Source organism: Hakea prostrata, chromosome 5 (assembly GCF_041222555.1).
Source record: "Hakea prostrata isolate BN-2017 chromosome 5, UWA_Hpros_2, whole genome shotgun sequence".
Lineage (NCBI taxonomy): Eukaryota > Viridiplantae > Streptophyta > Magnoliopsida > Proteales > Proteaceae > Hakea > Hakea prostrata.
In genome coordinates, this window is record NC_142604.1 from 58,162,142 (window position 1) to 58,179,293 (window position 17,152).

General features: G+C 35.9%; 1 pseudogene; it reads right to left on the reverse strand.

The window, feature by feature from the left end:
- Positions 1–624: 624 nt before the first annotated feature.
- On the reverse strand, positions 625–1,794 carry LOC149016777 (senescence-specific cysteine protease SAG12 pseudogene; annotated as a pseudogene).
- Between the last annotated feature and the right edge of the window lie 15,358 nt (positions 1,795–17,152).

Consider the following 17,152-nt stretch of genomic DNA (forward strand, 5'->3'; position numbering starts at 1 on the left):
ACTAGGGTGTATAGAAGATATATAATACGAAGGTTCTAAACTACTTTATTTGTTACTATGTCGATACAAAGGTGTTTTTTTACACAAGCACTACCACCAGGGTCAGAATTAGAACCCAATTAATATAATACTTATTTGTTAATATGTACGTATTTTTATTTCTAGAATACAATATAGTGCAGAATATAACATAAAACACACGTTTGATAATGTTTCCGTTCTGAGAGACCAGCTATTATGCAAAACCATTTTTTAATGTTTTTGTACTAAAAGAGTGTTCTTTGTTTGGAAATGGGTGTTCGATAAATCCGTTCTAAAAATATTCCCAGAACACTATTAGAATAAGTCGATGTTTGATAAACCCGTTCTAAGGTTTCTATCAGGACCAATTTTATCATTTCCGTTTATGTTTTTTGGTAAAAACATTTTTTTTTGGTTTTGCAAAAGTTGATTTTCAAACCACTTTTCTGACTGGTCTATTATTAAGAACAAAAGAATGAACCGATTTAACAAATGCCTCTAACTCATTTTTCCGTTCCCAAATAACAGAAGAACGTCAAGAACATTTTCTACGAATGTTACCAAATGCGCTCAGAGTTCCTTATTCATCTCGTAGATGTTAACTCAAGATACAGTAGGGAAAGATGCTAGCATGGCAAGTCCACAGACACCTTTTGGAGTAACATCTCTTTGAATTTTCATGTACCCATTCTCACTCCCACTCAGTTCCCCAAGAATTCTTAGTCAACCAGTACTTCATTCCTTGTGCATTCACACCATAACCAATCAGTGTAATTGCATGGTTTAGATTGGTGCCACAATTATTCACAGTGAATATCCCACCCTTGTAGAACCAAAAAGCATATGCAGTTCCTTCCACAGCAACAGAGACAGGTTGTCTTGCCACTGCTTTGAGTAGTTCCTTCTCATTGTTAGCAGGGAGTTGCTGGAATCCGGAGATTTTTACTGCATACTTGGGAACATTCTTCTGTTTCCGTTGGCAAGTAGCCTGGAATCCCCGATATGGATAGTCAGATTCAGTGGCAAGGCCTTGGTTTGCTGCAACGTATTCGAAGGCAGGCTCCATATTACCACCTCGGCAGCCATTGTTGGGTAATCTGTCGCAGTCTATTAGTTCTTGCTCGGAAAAAGAGACTAGTTTACCAGTCTTTATTTTGTTGATCCCTTCGATGGCTGCAACTGCTGAGAATGCCCAACAAGCACCTTGTTTTGATAATATCAAATTTATTAGAGTGAAAACAAAACAAATTAATAATACCAGACGAACAGAACAGGAAAGGCCCGACACAAACGAATTGACAAATTTAGATACTCTCCGCAGTGGCCTTGGTTTCTGATATTGGTCACAGCTCCTCGAATTCTCCAATCCATACTAGCAGGTACAGCTTCTAGATTCACATCCTGATACTTAAAAACTGTCTGCTTGGAAGATGAATTTTCTCTTGTAGATTTCATCATGAAACCAGTCGACCAACCTGCCTCGAACTCTTCATCAGTTAAATCTGCAAAACGATTGACACTTAGGTTGAATGGCTTATTCCCAGCTTCATTGAAATATTTATACGTTCCACGTTGTTCTTGAAAACCAAGAACCGTTTCTCCTTCTCAATGGTCTGCGTACACGCACGCCCATGTTCAGCCATCCATTGCTCATACATTTTCACCATAGTCATTTCATCAAGAGCTTGGCTTCTACTTGGGAAACCGAAACCCCGAAAGCAAGGCATATGGCTACAACAAGCAGCTGAAGCAGCACCAAAGCGTCAAAGCCATTGTTTGTCAAAGACTTGAATGTCTTACTTCATTTCAGTGGTTTTGTCTAGTTTATATCGACCTTGCTTCCTCAACAGAAACGCTAGGAAGTAATGACGATCCCTTTTTCAGAAACTTCTGGTTTAAAAAGTTGCTCCTAGTGTGTTTTCCTCAAATTCAAATCCTCTGACTGGGTTCACACCCTCTACAATTCTCACCCCCTATAATTATCTATAATTCAAATTTAGGATTGTGACATGTGGCAGTTAGTAATTCAACGGTTACAATCAAAACCCAACTAAAAATTGAATCTAATCTAATTGCCAATGGTGTTTTAGTTTAGCGGTTAAAAACTCAACATCCCATGGGGAGGTATTGGGTTCGCACCCAACTTGCGGTACTTGTATTAATAATATATTCCCCCTATTATAAACTTGTTGGCAAAGTATAACCATATAAGGTATAGAATACAGAATACTCTATCTCTACAAAAATGAAACATTCCAAAAACTCTATCTTTTCAAGATTGATTCTCCTAAAAAAATTTCTTGACAAAATATGACTTTCCTTATAAATTCAAATTTCTATCATTTGAATTTTGAATCTCCCAACAAAATTTCTTGATAGAATAGGACTTTCCTTATCTTTTGGAGCATTCCAATTTTGGTATCTCCCAAAAACAATTCTTGACAAAATAGGACTTTCCTTATGATGTGTCCAAAATCTGCTCAGCCCTTAGATCACCGAAAAATAACCTACAAAAACAATCATCAGATGTGGCCCGACCGTGGGGGTCGGGAGTCCACCTCCGAAGGCTAAGTCAGTTGATGAACTGATCACAAAGGCTTTGCTTGAGCATAAAGCAGAAGTATGAATATGAATATTGGGAATACGATTCAATTACCTTTCTTGTATGTAGGTCATGTTTTATATAGAGTTTACCTTCAAATCTCCTTCGTTGGATTTATTTGAGCCTTCTTCGGGTGGCCGTCCGATCTTAACGACTAGATCCGTTGATAATAGATCCATTCGTTGGAGGGATAATGGATAACTCCTTTTGTTAGCACGATCATAGTGTGACAGTTATCCGAGTAAGCACAATTGTTTACTCTCGTAAGTGTCGTTAACCGTCTCCTTGATGATTCGTCCACTCCGATAATTACGGACTTGGGCATGCTTGTTGACTGAGTCAGGTTTCTTCCTCAGCAAGCTATCTTTAAACCCGACCTGCTTAGATGCGAGTCGGTTCGTTTCTTCCCGACCGGGGTCGAGGATCGAACCAAAGGCGGACCCGGTTCGACAATGATTTTTCCCGTATCACGAGCCCCTAGACCAAGCGTTCAAGCGACTCCGAGGGCTTGGTTTGATCTAAACCCGCTTATCAAATGAGGATTTTGAATAATCCTTCGCTTATTAAATGTCGAATCACATTTAATGTTGCTGCATCACTTTTTCCTCGAGTTTCGCGAATGTCTTCCTTTTTATGGGGGTGACGCCATGTGTCCTCTGCAGCCGAAATCATCATTACTCACGAAATCGAAACGACTGTTTCTCAAAACGTCTGTACTGATTCGATTTGTTCAAACTTTTTTGAAACATCTCCCGATCATGATCGTTGATCCTGAACTTATCCTTATCGTACACGTCCTCGACTATCTGGGTGTTTAAAAGCTGTTTGTTGTCTTCACATGTTTCATTCTCTTTGTCTGGAGTTTGAAACTTCGTCGTCTTTCTTGCTCCCTAACAGTCTTCTCGCTTTTACGCTCTCTGCTTCGGTGAATTAGTAAGTTCACTAACTCTTTTGTATCCTTTATTTGTCTTGATCTTTCTTTTTGCTTTCATCTCCGCTTTCTTTTCCATTGAAAACCAGAACCAGATTTTTCTAGTGATGAGAAGTGGTAGGACTTCTGATGAAGGTCCTTTTGAACATAGCGCCAGTAAGGGTGACTCAGGTGGTGAGGCTTCTGTCTCTGTCCCTGTCGAACAGTCAGATAGTGACAAGCGAACTTTGACCTCCTTTTGGGGTGAGTTCAAAGAAGTGAGCCAAAAGAAAAATGTAGGGAAAAGTATTGAAGTTCCTTCCGCGCCTCTTGAGTTTGGGCCGTCCAGAACTCTTAAGGTGACTGCCGAGGACTCTCGGCAATTTAAGCAACCTAGCAGACCCAAGGAGGAACCTGGCTCTGTTCCTTCCTCATTCACTGAAGTTGAACTCCCTTCGGTGGTTGAACCTTTTGACTTTCCTCCTTCCTACTTTCTTAGAGCTCCCAATCCTGATGAAAGGGCCAATTCGAACCTACCCGAAGAGTTTTCTTTGTATATAGATACTCTGGAGAGTGAAGTCCATTTTTCGTTCTTCCACTCTTTGTTTCTGCTGTTTTGAATCATTGGGATATTTGTCCTGGAATGCTTCTCCCCAATAGCTGGCGTCTCATTGTTGGCTTTTTGGGTTTGTGTTTTGAACTTAGCATTTCCGTTCTTCCACTCTTTAAGTTCAAAATTGTTACCCCTCATGTCAGGTAAACATATACAGGAGGGTTGTGCAGATCGAGTTGGATAAAATCTATTTCTAAAACTCTTATGTGGAGGTATGTCTCCCTTGGTCAAGTTAGATATTTGGACAAGTCGATTGGTGGAATCACGAGTTTAGACACGCATTCACTAACCTCCTAATGCAATTAAAGGCTCTTATGGAAGATGAGTTTTTTTTTTTAATTATTATTATTATTATTTTTTTAAATGAAGGAACTAAAGAAGAAAATAAAATACAATAAAACAAAAAATAAAAGGGGAAGTAATAGATTTCCGCATCACAAATCTTGAAACAATGATTCCAAAGCCGTAAGGTTGCCGTATAGCTGAGCGCTGTATAGGTTTGACAGCAAGGGAATCCATATAGTCTTTGAGGCCACCTACAATTAAATCATGGGGATTCTGCAGTAGAGTAGGGACTACTATACGTTTTTGTTTCTACTTTAGTTAAAAGTAATATCTTTGAAATATATTTTTAATTTTTAAAAACACTTCGATTTACCCAAGAATGAAAATAAATAAGATGGACTAATACCTCCCCGGCAACAGTGCCAAAAACTTTGTGAAATAAAATAACCGTAAACGCAGGGTATCGTGTAGCTAACGGTTGATCTCAGGGAGATATGCCACTTAGAACTTAACCTCTTAATGGTAATGTGATAGTGCAATGATTCATATTTGTTAACTAATTAATTAAACTAAACAAGCAGTCTTAATCCATACATCTGCAATCGAATTGAGACAAAAAATAAAGTAAACATAACCAACGCATAAATAAAAAGCAGGAAAAAAATGCGAACAATAAATAAATAAAAGTATGACATTTCCTTTTTTTGAGATCTAAAGATATGAGATGGAGGAGATGGAAGCTCTAGGAAATTTAGAGGTGCCTAGGGAATCGGTCTTCCTGTTTTGAAGCCTCCAGAGGTGCCTACAAATGGGGATAAATCTTATGCGGGAGTAGTGGGGAGTTCGTTGTTGCCTGAGATCGATTCCCTCCCTTCTCCTATACAAGCGGGTAAGTTTCGCAGGATTGTAATCCCGCAACAGGAATACGAGTTGCAACGAAATCAGTTCCGTTTTTCATTGATTGGGCGAGCTAATTTTCGCATCACTACCATGGATGAATTGCGAGAGCTAGCTAGGGGTGCTTGGAAATTGTCTCAAGGGGTGATCTTACTTTCATTGGGGAAAAGGTTTATCATCTTTCAGTTTCATAGTGAGGCAGATATGACTGAGGTGTGGCGCAGAGGTTTTTGGAATGTTGGAAAGCAATACATTCGTTTTCAGCAATGGAGGCCGGATTTTAATATCCACTCTCCTCAACCAGCAGGTAAGTTGGTGTGGGTTCGTTTCCCTGATTTACCTCTTGAGTATTGGCATGAGAAAGTGCTTCTTTCTATAGCAAAATCTGTTGGGAGACCTGTTTCTCTTGATTGACGAACTCGTCTTGGTTCTATTGGTCATTATGCTCGAATTTTGGTTGAATTGGAGGTCGATGCTGTTCGAGTGAATGAGGTTCAGATTGAGCGCCTTGAACCAGGAACTCTTCGAGTTTTTAGTTTTCTTCAGAAAGTAATTTTTTAGGATGATATTCTGCGGTGCTCACGGTGTAATCGAGAAGGCCACCTGGGTCTTCATTGTAGGTTTGCTTCAAACGATTCTGTGGATGGTTTGCAGGTTCAACCCTCTTTCGTTCCTGCAAAAAACCTCCCAGCAGATAATCCTATTGTGGATGAGATTCCTACTGACGGTGTAAGAGTGCAGACTCCAAGCTCACTCCAACATCAGATTCGTGTGGCTCTAGAGGTGGCGGGTTTGGAGGACTCTATTTCATCCAATGAGGGTGCGGCAAATTCAATTTCAAATTTCAAATCTACAAGGTTGGTTCCCTCTGATGTGGTGATCGCGTCTAGCGAGAACTCTTCTCTTGATCTCTCTCTCTCTCTCAAAGTGATCCTTTTCAACTTCAAAAAATTATATAAAGGCAAGAGTTCAATGTTGGTTGGTAATCTTTCAAAGAACGTGGTTACCTCTGTTGGTCCCACAACTAACCAACTTCCACCTAATTCGGCCACTAAGGATATTGGCTCTTTTGAACGGTTTGAAAAGCTTCATGAGAGGCCTTGTGGGGCCCTGCTGAATTCGGTTAGAGTGGAAGACTCTTCTACGGAACAGAATTCGGTTTATGTGGAAGACTTTTCTACGCAACAAAATTCGATTAGATTGGAAGAAACTGCATTGGACGTGAACTCTAGTTTGGAGCTTCAAGTGGGGTCATGCAGGGCCCAACAGAATTTGAATAATTTTGAAGCAGCTTCTTTAGCCGTAGACTCTAGTTTTGAAATTCAAAATTCCTTAGATGCGGCAAAGTGCTTTAATTCAATTGGTAAACTTCCTTTGGGGTGTTCACTAGTGGGACCTACAGATAAGCTCGAAAGTGGTTCGGCCACTCCTTTTGAATTTCAAAAAGTGCTTGTTGCGAGTAAGAGTTCTATGCAAATTGGAAACCCTTCTTTGGGGTGTTCATTGGTGGGACCTGAAGTTGCAAATATTATTAGAAGTTCAGCCATTGAAGGAACTACGAAGGATGATTTGGACTATTGTGGGGCCCATCAGAATTCGACCAAGCTGGAGAGTTTAGCCAATGATGAAACTTTGCAATTGAAAGTAGTTCTTCCACTTTCGTCTTCGTCTATATCAGTGCGGGCTGAAGGTTCTCCTCGTCGGAAACCTGGTCATCCGAAGAAGAAGACTCACGCAATGAAGAAAGTAGTAACAAGTAAAAAGGGTTCTATAGCAGAGGAATTCAAGAAGGTAGATGCAGCTTTAGCAAAAGTATCCACAATGCATCAGAGCCTCCCATTGGGAGGGGATAGTGCTGCTATGTAACTACTGTTATGAAGCTTTTCTTAAAGATCTTGATTTGGATGCATCTAGACATCCTACATTTCGTTTCTGATGACTTAGTTGTTGTCAATTATGAGTAGGAACCAGTGAGGAAGGGTGTATTGGGGGCAACTGTTGTTGCGAATGAGCAAGGTAGGTACTAATTGCTGTATTTCTTTTCTTTTTCTTATTTTCGTTATAAAATGACCCTTTTAGCGAGAAAAAAAAAATAAATAAAAGTAAAATGGAAGTGATCCGAGTGTCAGTTCTGGATCGAGGGAAGGGGAGTATAATTATAAGGACTTTGACCGTCGATTCTTTGCCATAACTTACAGTCTATCGATTGGGGGAATGTATACTAAAGAGGAAAAAGCAAATGTAGAAAGTAAATAACAAAGCAATAAACAAAGCAATAAAAGAAAAAAGGAAAAATCTTAGCCAAAGAGAGGCACGAATGTAAGCATTTATGATCAAGGACCCAAGAGGAAGGGAGAACAGTAAGTTAAGTGATGAAAAATAAATCATAAATTAAGAATATGGAAGGATAGATAGAAGTGGGAATGGAAGGGAGAGAGAAGATTATTGAAGAATGTTACTTACTTGCATCTTTGAATCTCTAAAAAAAACTTGAACAACGATTCGAATCTCAACCAACCCTAACAACCAAATCTAGAATAATCTAGATCTGCAATTGCTAAACCCAGAGAGAAAACAAATCCTTAAACTTGAAATTTGAACTTGAACTTGAAATTGCATTGATAAAAATAAAGGAAATACATTTGTATAAAATAAATTACACAACTTCAATTTTCCTCGCAAAACATTAAAACCTAAACATTCAATCTAGAAACTAGAACCCACAAATTAATCAAAGAACTAGAGAAAACCTAGAACATGTTAAAGAGAATAGAAAGTACAAAACTAAAATAAACTAAAGAGAAAATAAAGTGTAAACTAGACCTAAGAGGGAGGTAATAATAATAATAATAATAATAATAATAATAATAATAATAATGAGTAAAATAGAAGAAAAAAAAACAAATAAAGAAAGAGCTAATTAAATTCGTTAGAAATCCTAAGGAATAAAGAGAGAGAAATAAAAATAGTAGCACGTGAAGAGGGAAAGTGGAGAGAAGGTGGAGAAATTAAATAAAAAATTTGACTTTAACGTGGAGAAAGAGTGGAAGAAGAAAAGTGCCTTTTAAAAAAAAAAAAAAATAGTAGCACCTAAAGAGGGAAAGCGGAGAGAAGGTGGGGAAATTAAATAAAATAAATAATCTGACTATAACGTGGAAAAAGGGTGGAAGAAGGAAAGTGCTTTTGGGTTAATTAAGGAAAATAAAATAAAATAAAATAATGAAAGGAATAGAAAGTGGGGGAGAGGGAGAGAAAAAAACTAATTAGAGAAATAAATAAAATCTAAAAAGAAATGAAATCTTCTAAAAAAATACAAAATTGTTATAAATAATATTGATTGTAGATATCCATCACCCTCCAATAGACAATACTTCCAATTGAAGATCTCAACCACCTCAGCATACAATCTTGGTGATTCACATTCCCATCTTAATTGAAGATTACAGTGATCTCAACACGCAATGTTGGCAATCAATATTTCCATTCTATGCACCTTCTATCTTGGGCGGCAATCTATCTTTCCATATCAAGAATATCTTATTGTGTGCAAGAATCATATATTGTATTTCCATATCAGAGTAAATGCTCCTTCTACTATAAATATGTAATGCACTCAACTGAATGAATTAGTTATGATTGAACTCATCTTGTCTTTCTTCTTTGTATTCTATATTTTCTTTTTATTTTATAACACGTTATCAGCACGATTCCGCTCGAAGTATTGCCTTTTGAGAAGAAAGACAGCAGACTGTGTATCATTATGTTTTCTATTCCAAAGTGAAAAGAATGATCAACCTCCTCGCACGTTTTTGTAAACAATAGAGTTTACCTTGTCCATTTTGAAATGTAAGTGCATCATGATAAAAATGTATGTGTTTTATTGAATCTAAGAATCAAACAAATAATAAGATATTAGATTTCCTTAACAATTGTGATTTGTCATTAACAATTGATTTTATTTATTGTATATAGTGGTTGTTAGCTTTGCACCATAAATATTATTAAATGCACCTGAAGTTGTAATATTTGAAACTGTAAATAAATACAGTTCTACAGATGCACATGAAGTTGCAAGATTTGAAACTGTAAATGAGTACAGTTCTGCAGATGCACATGAAGTTGCAAGATTTGAAACTGTAAATGAGTACAGTTCTGCAGATGCACTTGAAGTTGCAAGATTTGAAACTGTAAATGAGTACAGTTCTACAGATGCACTTGAAGTTGCAAGATTTGAAACTGTATATGAATACAGTTCTGCAGATGCACATGAAGTTGCAAGATTTGAAACTGTAAATAAATACAGTTCTGTAGTTTTTGAAATTAATTCTCTATTGAAATTATAAGGAGAAAATATTATTCATGAAAATATGCCAGCAAATTTTAAAGTTTCAGATTTGTTGTTACAATAACAATATTGTAAAAGGAGTTTTAAGAAATACTCTGAATGATATCATGCCTATTTGTGGCTGAGTAAAATAATGGACTATTAATGAAAAGTCATGAAGCTCATCCTATTGGTTATGTTCCATTCCCTGAAGTGAATGTAGCAATTCATGATATGCCTGAAAGAAGGCAAAAATTAAAATTATGGTCATGACTGTGGAAGAGGATGAGGCAAAAGACGGAATAATTACCGTCATTATTATGAAAATAAATAAGAGAATAATAAGGATTCTCAATATAACAATTCAAGAAGTGAAGATAATATTTGTTACCGATGTGGTATGAAAGCTATTAGACATGTATTTGTCATACTCCACAATATTTAATTAAACTTTGTCAAGCTTTAATTAAATAAATAAAAATAATGTGGAGATAAATTGGATTTTCTAAAATCATGATACTTGAACAATTTTTGCCTATAAAAGGAATGATTTTGATGGCCTCACAAATACTACACATCTAGATGCTGCAAACTTCTTTGAAGATAATAGTTGAAGATTTGATTATGTTAATAGAATTCAAACAAAAATAAAAATAAAATTAATATTATATTAGTTTGTAGTTCTTTTCTATTCAAATCTCATCTCATATGTTAGTTTATCTTAAATTTAATCTTTTTTGTTGTTGACGTCTAAGGGATCTGCACGCACACCAGGACTGTTGTTGTAATCACAGTACTTCTTTAGAGCTGAAACGTACATGAAGTACTTTCTTTAAGGTATTTAGACACCCCGAATTGTGCAATACGGGTTCTAAAAGTGTCTTCACCCCAAGATCAGTCAGCCCAAACCTTTAAGGTTGCACCCCAGAAAGGTTTACTCAAGGTATAATCAGGTTATGTTCACTGGCTAACAGAACAACAGGGAGAGAGAGAGAGAGAGAGAGAGAGAGAGAGAGAGAAAGAGGAGGAGGAATTCTGTGTGTCAAGAATGAGCACGAAATGGAGTTTATATAGAGCCCCAAAGGCTGTGGGTGAAAGGGTAAGGCTGTGAGGGTACCTTTCAGCTCAACTCTCTTCAGCAAGGTACCTTCAGCTGACCTCCCTACAGGAGAGTGCCACTCAAATGGCATCTCCACGTATTCACCCAGTAGTGGGCTTTCCAGAACTGGGCCCATGACAAACTGGGCCTTCCGGATCAAGTCCCAAGTCCCAAGTCCCAAGTCCCAAGTCCCAAGTCCCAAGTCCCAAGTCATATAGATATATTATATTAATATTAATATATATATCTATCTATATAATCATGGCAGGGTCACTATAGGGTATCAAGTAAATTAATAATACCTGGGCTCTTACTATATAAAAACCATATAATCAGATCTTCTCCACCCGATGTGGGACTAAATAAAACCATGGATAAAAGACACAATTAAAATAAATAAAATATTTATATAAAGTTTTAAACATATTTACAACATTTTTCCTTTATAATTTTTTTTATTGACTTTCTATATATCTTTTAATATATTTTGTTTCATTTTGATGAAGAATGTGAATATTCTCTTATATGCTGTGACGCATATTATACTGAGAGAAAAATATACATATTTCTCTTATTTGATGATGCAGAAGCTAATGTTCATATAAAAATCGGTAGTACAACATTGATTGGAAGCTCCAGAAGAGCTAATCTATTATTATCAAGGAGATAAAATTGGCTATGAATAATTCATTATTTTGTAGTAAGTCTTAAAGAAACTTATTAAGTTTCGAAGCTAATTGCCAAAATGATTATCAGATTGAGACTACAAATAATGGTAAAAATGAATATCTATATAAAGGTATTAGATATTTTATCTCAATTTGTACTACACGAATATCGCATGGTTGAAACACATGCTTGGGTAAATCAAATGAACATTGATTCCAATAATTTTATTATTTGGCATGACCGGTTGGACCATCCCGGATCATATGATGCGAAAAATTATTGAAAATTCAATTATCATCCATTGAAGAATTAGTAGATTCTTCAATTAAATGAATTTTCTTGTGTTGCTTGTTCTCAAGAGAAATTTATTATTGGATATTCACCAGCTAAAGTTGAGATTGAACATTCTACGTCTTTAAAACGTATACAGGGTGAAATATATGGGCTCATTCACCCATAATGTGGACCATTAAGATAATATAAGATTTTAGTAGATGCATCTACAAAGTGGTCACATGTATGTTCATTATGAACTCGCAATTTTGTGTTTGTGAGATTGTTTGCTCAAATAATGAGATTAAGAGTATAATTTATGGATTATAAGATAAAGACAATTTGTCTTGATAATGTTGGTGAATTTACATCTCAGGCTTTATGATTATTGTATAATAATTGAGATCACAGTTGAATAGCCTGTTGCTCATATTTATATCCAAAATAGTTTGGTAAAATTTTTAATCAATTGTCTCCAATTAATAGTTAAACCATTGTTTATGAGAACAAAGCATCATTTGTACGCGTCAGGCCAAAAATGTTGTCATAAATTCTCCCTATTACAATTGGCTTATGGTTAGAAACAAAATATTTATCATCTTAAAATTTTTTGGATGTACGGCTTATATTCTAATTACTCCACCACAGCGCACAAAGATGAGTTCCCAAATAAAGTTGGGAATATATGTTGGATATGAATCTCCTTATATAATTCAATATATTGCCAATGATAGGAGATTTATTTAATGAATTAGTTTTTCCAACATGAGGGGGAGAAAATAGTGTGATGCCCCGCATCTTTTTATATTATTATTTTATTATCGTGTGTGAATGCGTTAGTCTTTAAGATTATTAACGGATTCGATAATTGATTTGACGGTTTAATTAAATGATTTGAGTATAGTTAAAGGATAGCGTAAATGAGGCTAGATCCAATTGACATTTGGTCGAGATCAGACATCGCTTGTGGATCCCACAGCAGTGGAATTAGACTGAACTGAAAACGAGGAAATGATCGGCATGATTTTCGGAACCCGGTGGTACTAATATTAGCACCTCAGTGTGGGCCTTGCATAAGATATTACAACGGGCCCACAAACCCATAACAAAGCCCATTAGTCCTATAATTAAATATATATTATATGTATATTATATATATATATATATATATATATATATATATATAATATATAATATATATAATATATACCACAACCGACTTAGAAGACTGACTTGAGAGGACCGACTAAATGGGGGGAAGAGTGATGGTTGCTGCGTAGTGGAGAAGACTCATAGAAGAGAAGAAGTAGAAAAGCAAGAGAAGAGAAGAGGAGAGAGAGAAAGAGTGGAGGGAGAGAAGAGAATATGGAAGGAAACCATTAAAGGCCTTAGAGGGGCACGTGGAGAAGAGGAGAGAGAAGGAGTGGGAAGAAGAGGAGAGAGAGAAAGAGTAGAGAAGAAGTGGAGGGAGAGCAGAGAATATGGAGGGAAGCCATTAAAGGCCGTGGAGAAGAGGAGAGAGAAGGAGTGAGGAGAAGAGGAGAGAGAGGGAGTGGAGAGAGAAGAGGAAGACAAGAGAGGAAAGAGAAGAAAAACCGTGGGGAGGAGAGAGAAAGAAAAGAGGAGAGAGAAAATAATATAAAAAGGGGAAAATTTCCTGTTGGCTCCTGCGTTTTCGTAATTGCCGTTGATTGATCGAGATGCAGGGAGAGCGGATTATGATGGAACCAAGGTCAAGACACGCATGGAACAGGTAAGTGATATTGACCAACCTATGTATGTTAAGTAGGTGATTTCATTTAGTAGACATGTAACATTCACATGATGACATGAAATCTATTTTATCTATTCGTTGATGTAATTTATGGAAAGTGCATGATATATGCTTTTGTGTATTGAACAAAATGCATGGAATTGGATGACAGCTCAATGACTTGATTGAACTGCTTGAATGAAATGTTAATAGTGTTCTTGAACTGTTAATCATGAATTTGCAAGAATGTTTATGCATGTTAAATGTAAAGTATCATGCTCTCATATGTAAATGATGGAATGTCGTGAACTGTGTTCAGATGAGATTGAATGATATCATGCTCTCATGTTTAAATGATTGACTTATATGGAGCTATGTCCAGCTTTACTCATATGACATTGAATGATGCTTGAAATGAGAGTGTGCACGGAAATAGGCAAAGCATGATAATGCTACTGAGATTGAATATAAAAAGACTGAAACGAATAAAATGTTAAAGGCTTCTATAAATCCTGGTACTTATGTACCCAAATGGGAGGGCATGAAGCAAGGCTGAAAAGTGAAAAGAAAAGAAAGGAAATAAAGAAAGGAATAAAATGTAATGGCTTCTGTAAGTCCTGATACTTATGTACCCAAATGGGAGGGCATGAAGCGAGACTGAAAAGTGGAAAGATATACTAGACCGATGATGGCCTCCTGTAGAGAACACCTGGCCTTGAGCAAGAGACTGATGCCACTTGTGTGGTTGAGACTGATGCCACTTGTGTGGTTGAGACTGATGCCACTTGTGTGGTTTAGACTGATGCCACTTGTGTGGTTGAGACTGATGCCACTTGTGTGGTTGAGACTGATGCCACTTGCTTGGTTGAGACTAATGTCACTCTCTCTACAGGTAGCGCTTAGGTCTAGTTTAATGAAAAAGGAAAAGAAAAGGAAAAGAAAAGGAAAAAGGAACAGGAAAATGATAAAGGAAAAGAAGAAAATAAAGGAAAATTTGGAATGTATGATGGTATATGATTTTGATGTGATAATTGATGCATAATGAACTGCATGACTTACTTACATGGTTGTCTTTATTGCTTACTGGGCCGCAAAGCTCATTATTGTAAATGTTGACAGGTACTTAGATTCATAATAAAGACAAGGTGTTGCCATCTGTCAATGCCTTTAAAGTTGAAGATGTAATCTCATATTCATTTCGTTACGTTTGATATTTGTATAACTGGACAGTGAATGTATATATTTCTTTGAGACTGTATGTATTGATCTAGACACTGTTGAAAGGTCAAATGTAAATATAACAGGACTTTAGACTGTATACATATATATGTTTATGAGTCAAACTGTCAACCAGGTTGTTTGTTTTTGAGAATGTTTTGTCTAGCATTTTGTTTTTATTGATTATAAAGAGGTGTTAACGAAGAGGAGCTATCACGTGCCCTAGTGGAATGTACATGATGTGGGCCCCACCAAGCATGTGAAAACTGGGGTCTTGACAATAAACAGTTGGAAAAAGAGATTGATTGTATGCATTATCATTATCTCATTAGATCCTCGCACTGAACACTGTGAACTTGAAGTTCAAAGAATAATGCAATAAATATTATGAATCAACTGCCAGATTTGCTGACCTGCTAAGAGTTACTAAATCTCATATTCCAACTATAAATGCTCCAATTAGAATTGATGTCCCAGCAGGACAATCTATCAGTGCAAATGAAATTAAACCACGTTTAAAACGTGGAAGATCAATCGATTCCAAGGATAAAATCTTAGAAAAGGAAAGGAGCAAATGATCAAGAAGATCATAATATGGAGACAATTGATTATGAAAATCCTGAAGACATAACTTCCTATAAAACCCCAGAAGAGGTTCAGGTACCTGAAAATAATGAAGAGATCTCGATTAGTTATGTCGTTGTAGGAAAAAGATGAAACCGAAAAGATAAAGTTATCAACAACATTTTTGCATATTATGTTGAAAGAATACAACAAGACGAGGATCTTGAACATAAATTTGTTGATGAATATAAATCAAGAAGTGATTGGCCAAAATGTAGAGACGCAATTCAAGCAGGATTGAATTCGCTTGAAAAATAAAGTTTTTGGACCTGTAGTCCAACATCTGAAGGTATAAAGCCAGTGGGGTACAATTGAGTTTTCTGCGAAAAATGAAATGAGAAAAAGAATGAAATCGTGATATATAAAGCATGAATTATGGCACAAGAATTTTCGCAGATGCCTGGCATTGATTACATGGAAACATGTTCTCTTGTGATGGATGCAATCACTTTCAAATATCTTATTAATCTGGCAGTATATGAAAATTTTGACATGCGTCTAATGGATATTATTACAGCCAATTTATATGGCTCACTCGAGTATAAAATTTATATTAAAATCCCTGAAGAATTCAAAATGACTAAAGCATATAAAAATTCCTAGGAAGTTTGTTCAATAAGGCTTCAAAGATTATCAAGGCATATATGGTATAATCTCTTTAGTAGATATTTACTAAATGAAGAGTATAAAAATGATCCAATTTATTATTGTTCTTTTATTGAAGGATATGCATCTGATTTTAAATAAGTGTATATGAAGATGACTTAAAATATCATTGGAATTCCTGAAGAATTTCCAAAAGCATTAGATTATTTAAAGAAAGTTGAAATGAAAATCTTGAAAAGACAATGTTTTGTCTTAACTTGTAAATTGAGCATTTGACGAATGAAATATTCGTTCATCAATCAACTTATATAGAGAATATTTTGAAGCGATTTTATCTAGATAAAATATATCCATTGAATTCCCCAATGGTTGTGAGATCGCTCAATATAAAGAAAGATTCATTTCGACCCAAAGAAAATAGTGGAGAATTTCTTGGTCCTGAAGTACCATATCTTAGTGCAATTGGGGCATTAATGTATATTGCTGATAATACACAATCGGATGTGGTATTTTCTATAAGTGTATTAGCAAAATTTATCTCTTCTCCAATACGAAGACACTGAAATGTTATAAAACATATATTTCAGTATATTTGAGAAATTATTGACATGATATTATTTTATGAATGTGGATATCAATTTACTTGTTATGCAGATGCAAGATTTTTATCTGATCTATATACAACTAGATCTCAAACAGGCTATTTATTCACAAGTGAATGTTAGCTATTTTATATTTGGTTTAGATCAATGATACAACACATTCAAGAAGCATGCAGTCTTCTACTAGAATAAGGGGTTTGAATAATATTATATGAAGACTATGCTGCATGCATAGCTCAATTGAAGCGATGATAAGGAGATGGAACTATACATATTTCACTGAAATTCTTCTTCATTCATGGTCTTCAATGAAATGGTGAAATCAATGTTCAACAAACTCGTTCAAGTGATAATTTGACAGATTTATCTACTGAGACATTGCATACTTCAAATCTTGAAAAGCTGGTATATAATATTGGAATGTACGTACTTAAAGATACTCAATGATGTTATCATCAGGGGGAGTAAAATACATGTTGCACTCTTTTTCCCTTAACCAAGGTTTTGTCCCACTGGGTTTTCCTGGTAAGGTTTTTAATGAGGCAGCTATCAATACGTATTATTTAGATATGTATACTCTTTTTCCTTCACTAAGATTTTTTCCCACAGGGTTTTTTCTTAGTAAGGTTTTAACGAGGTACATTATCTATTGATGG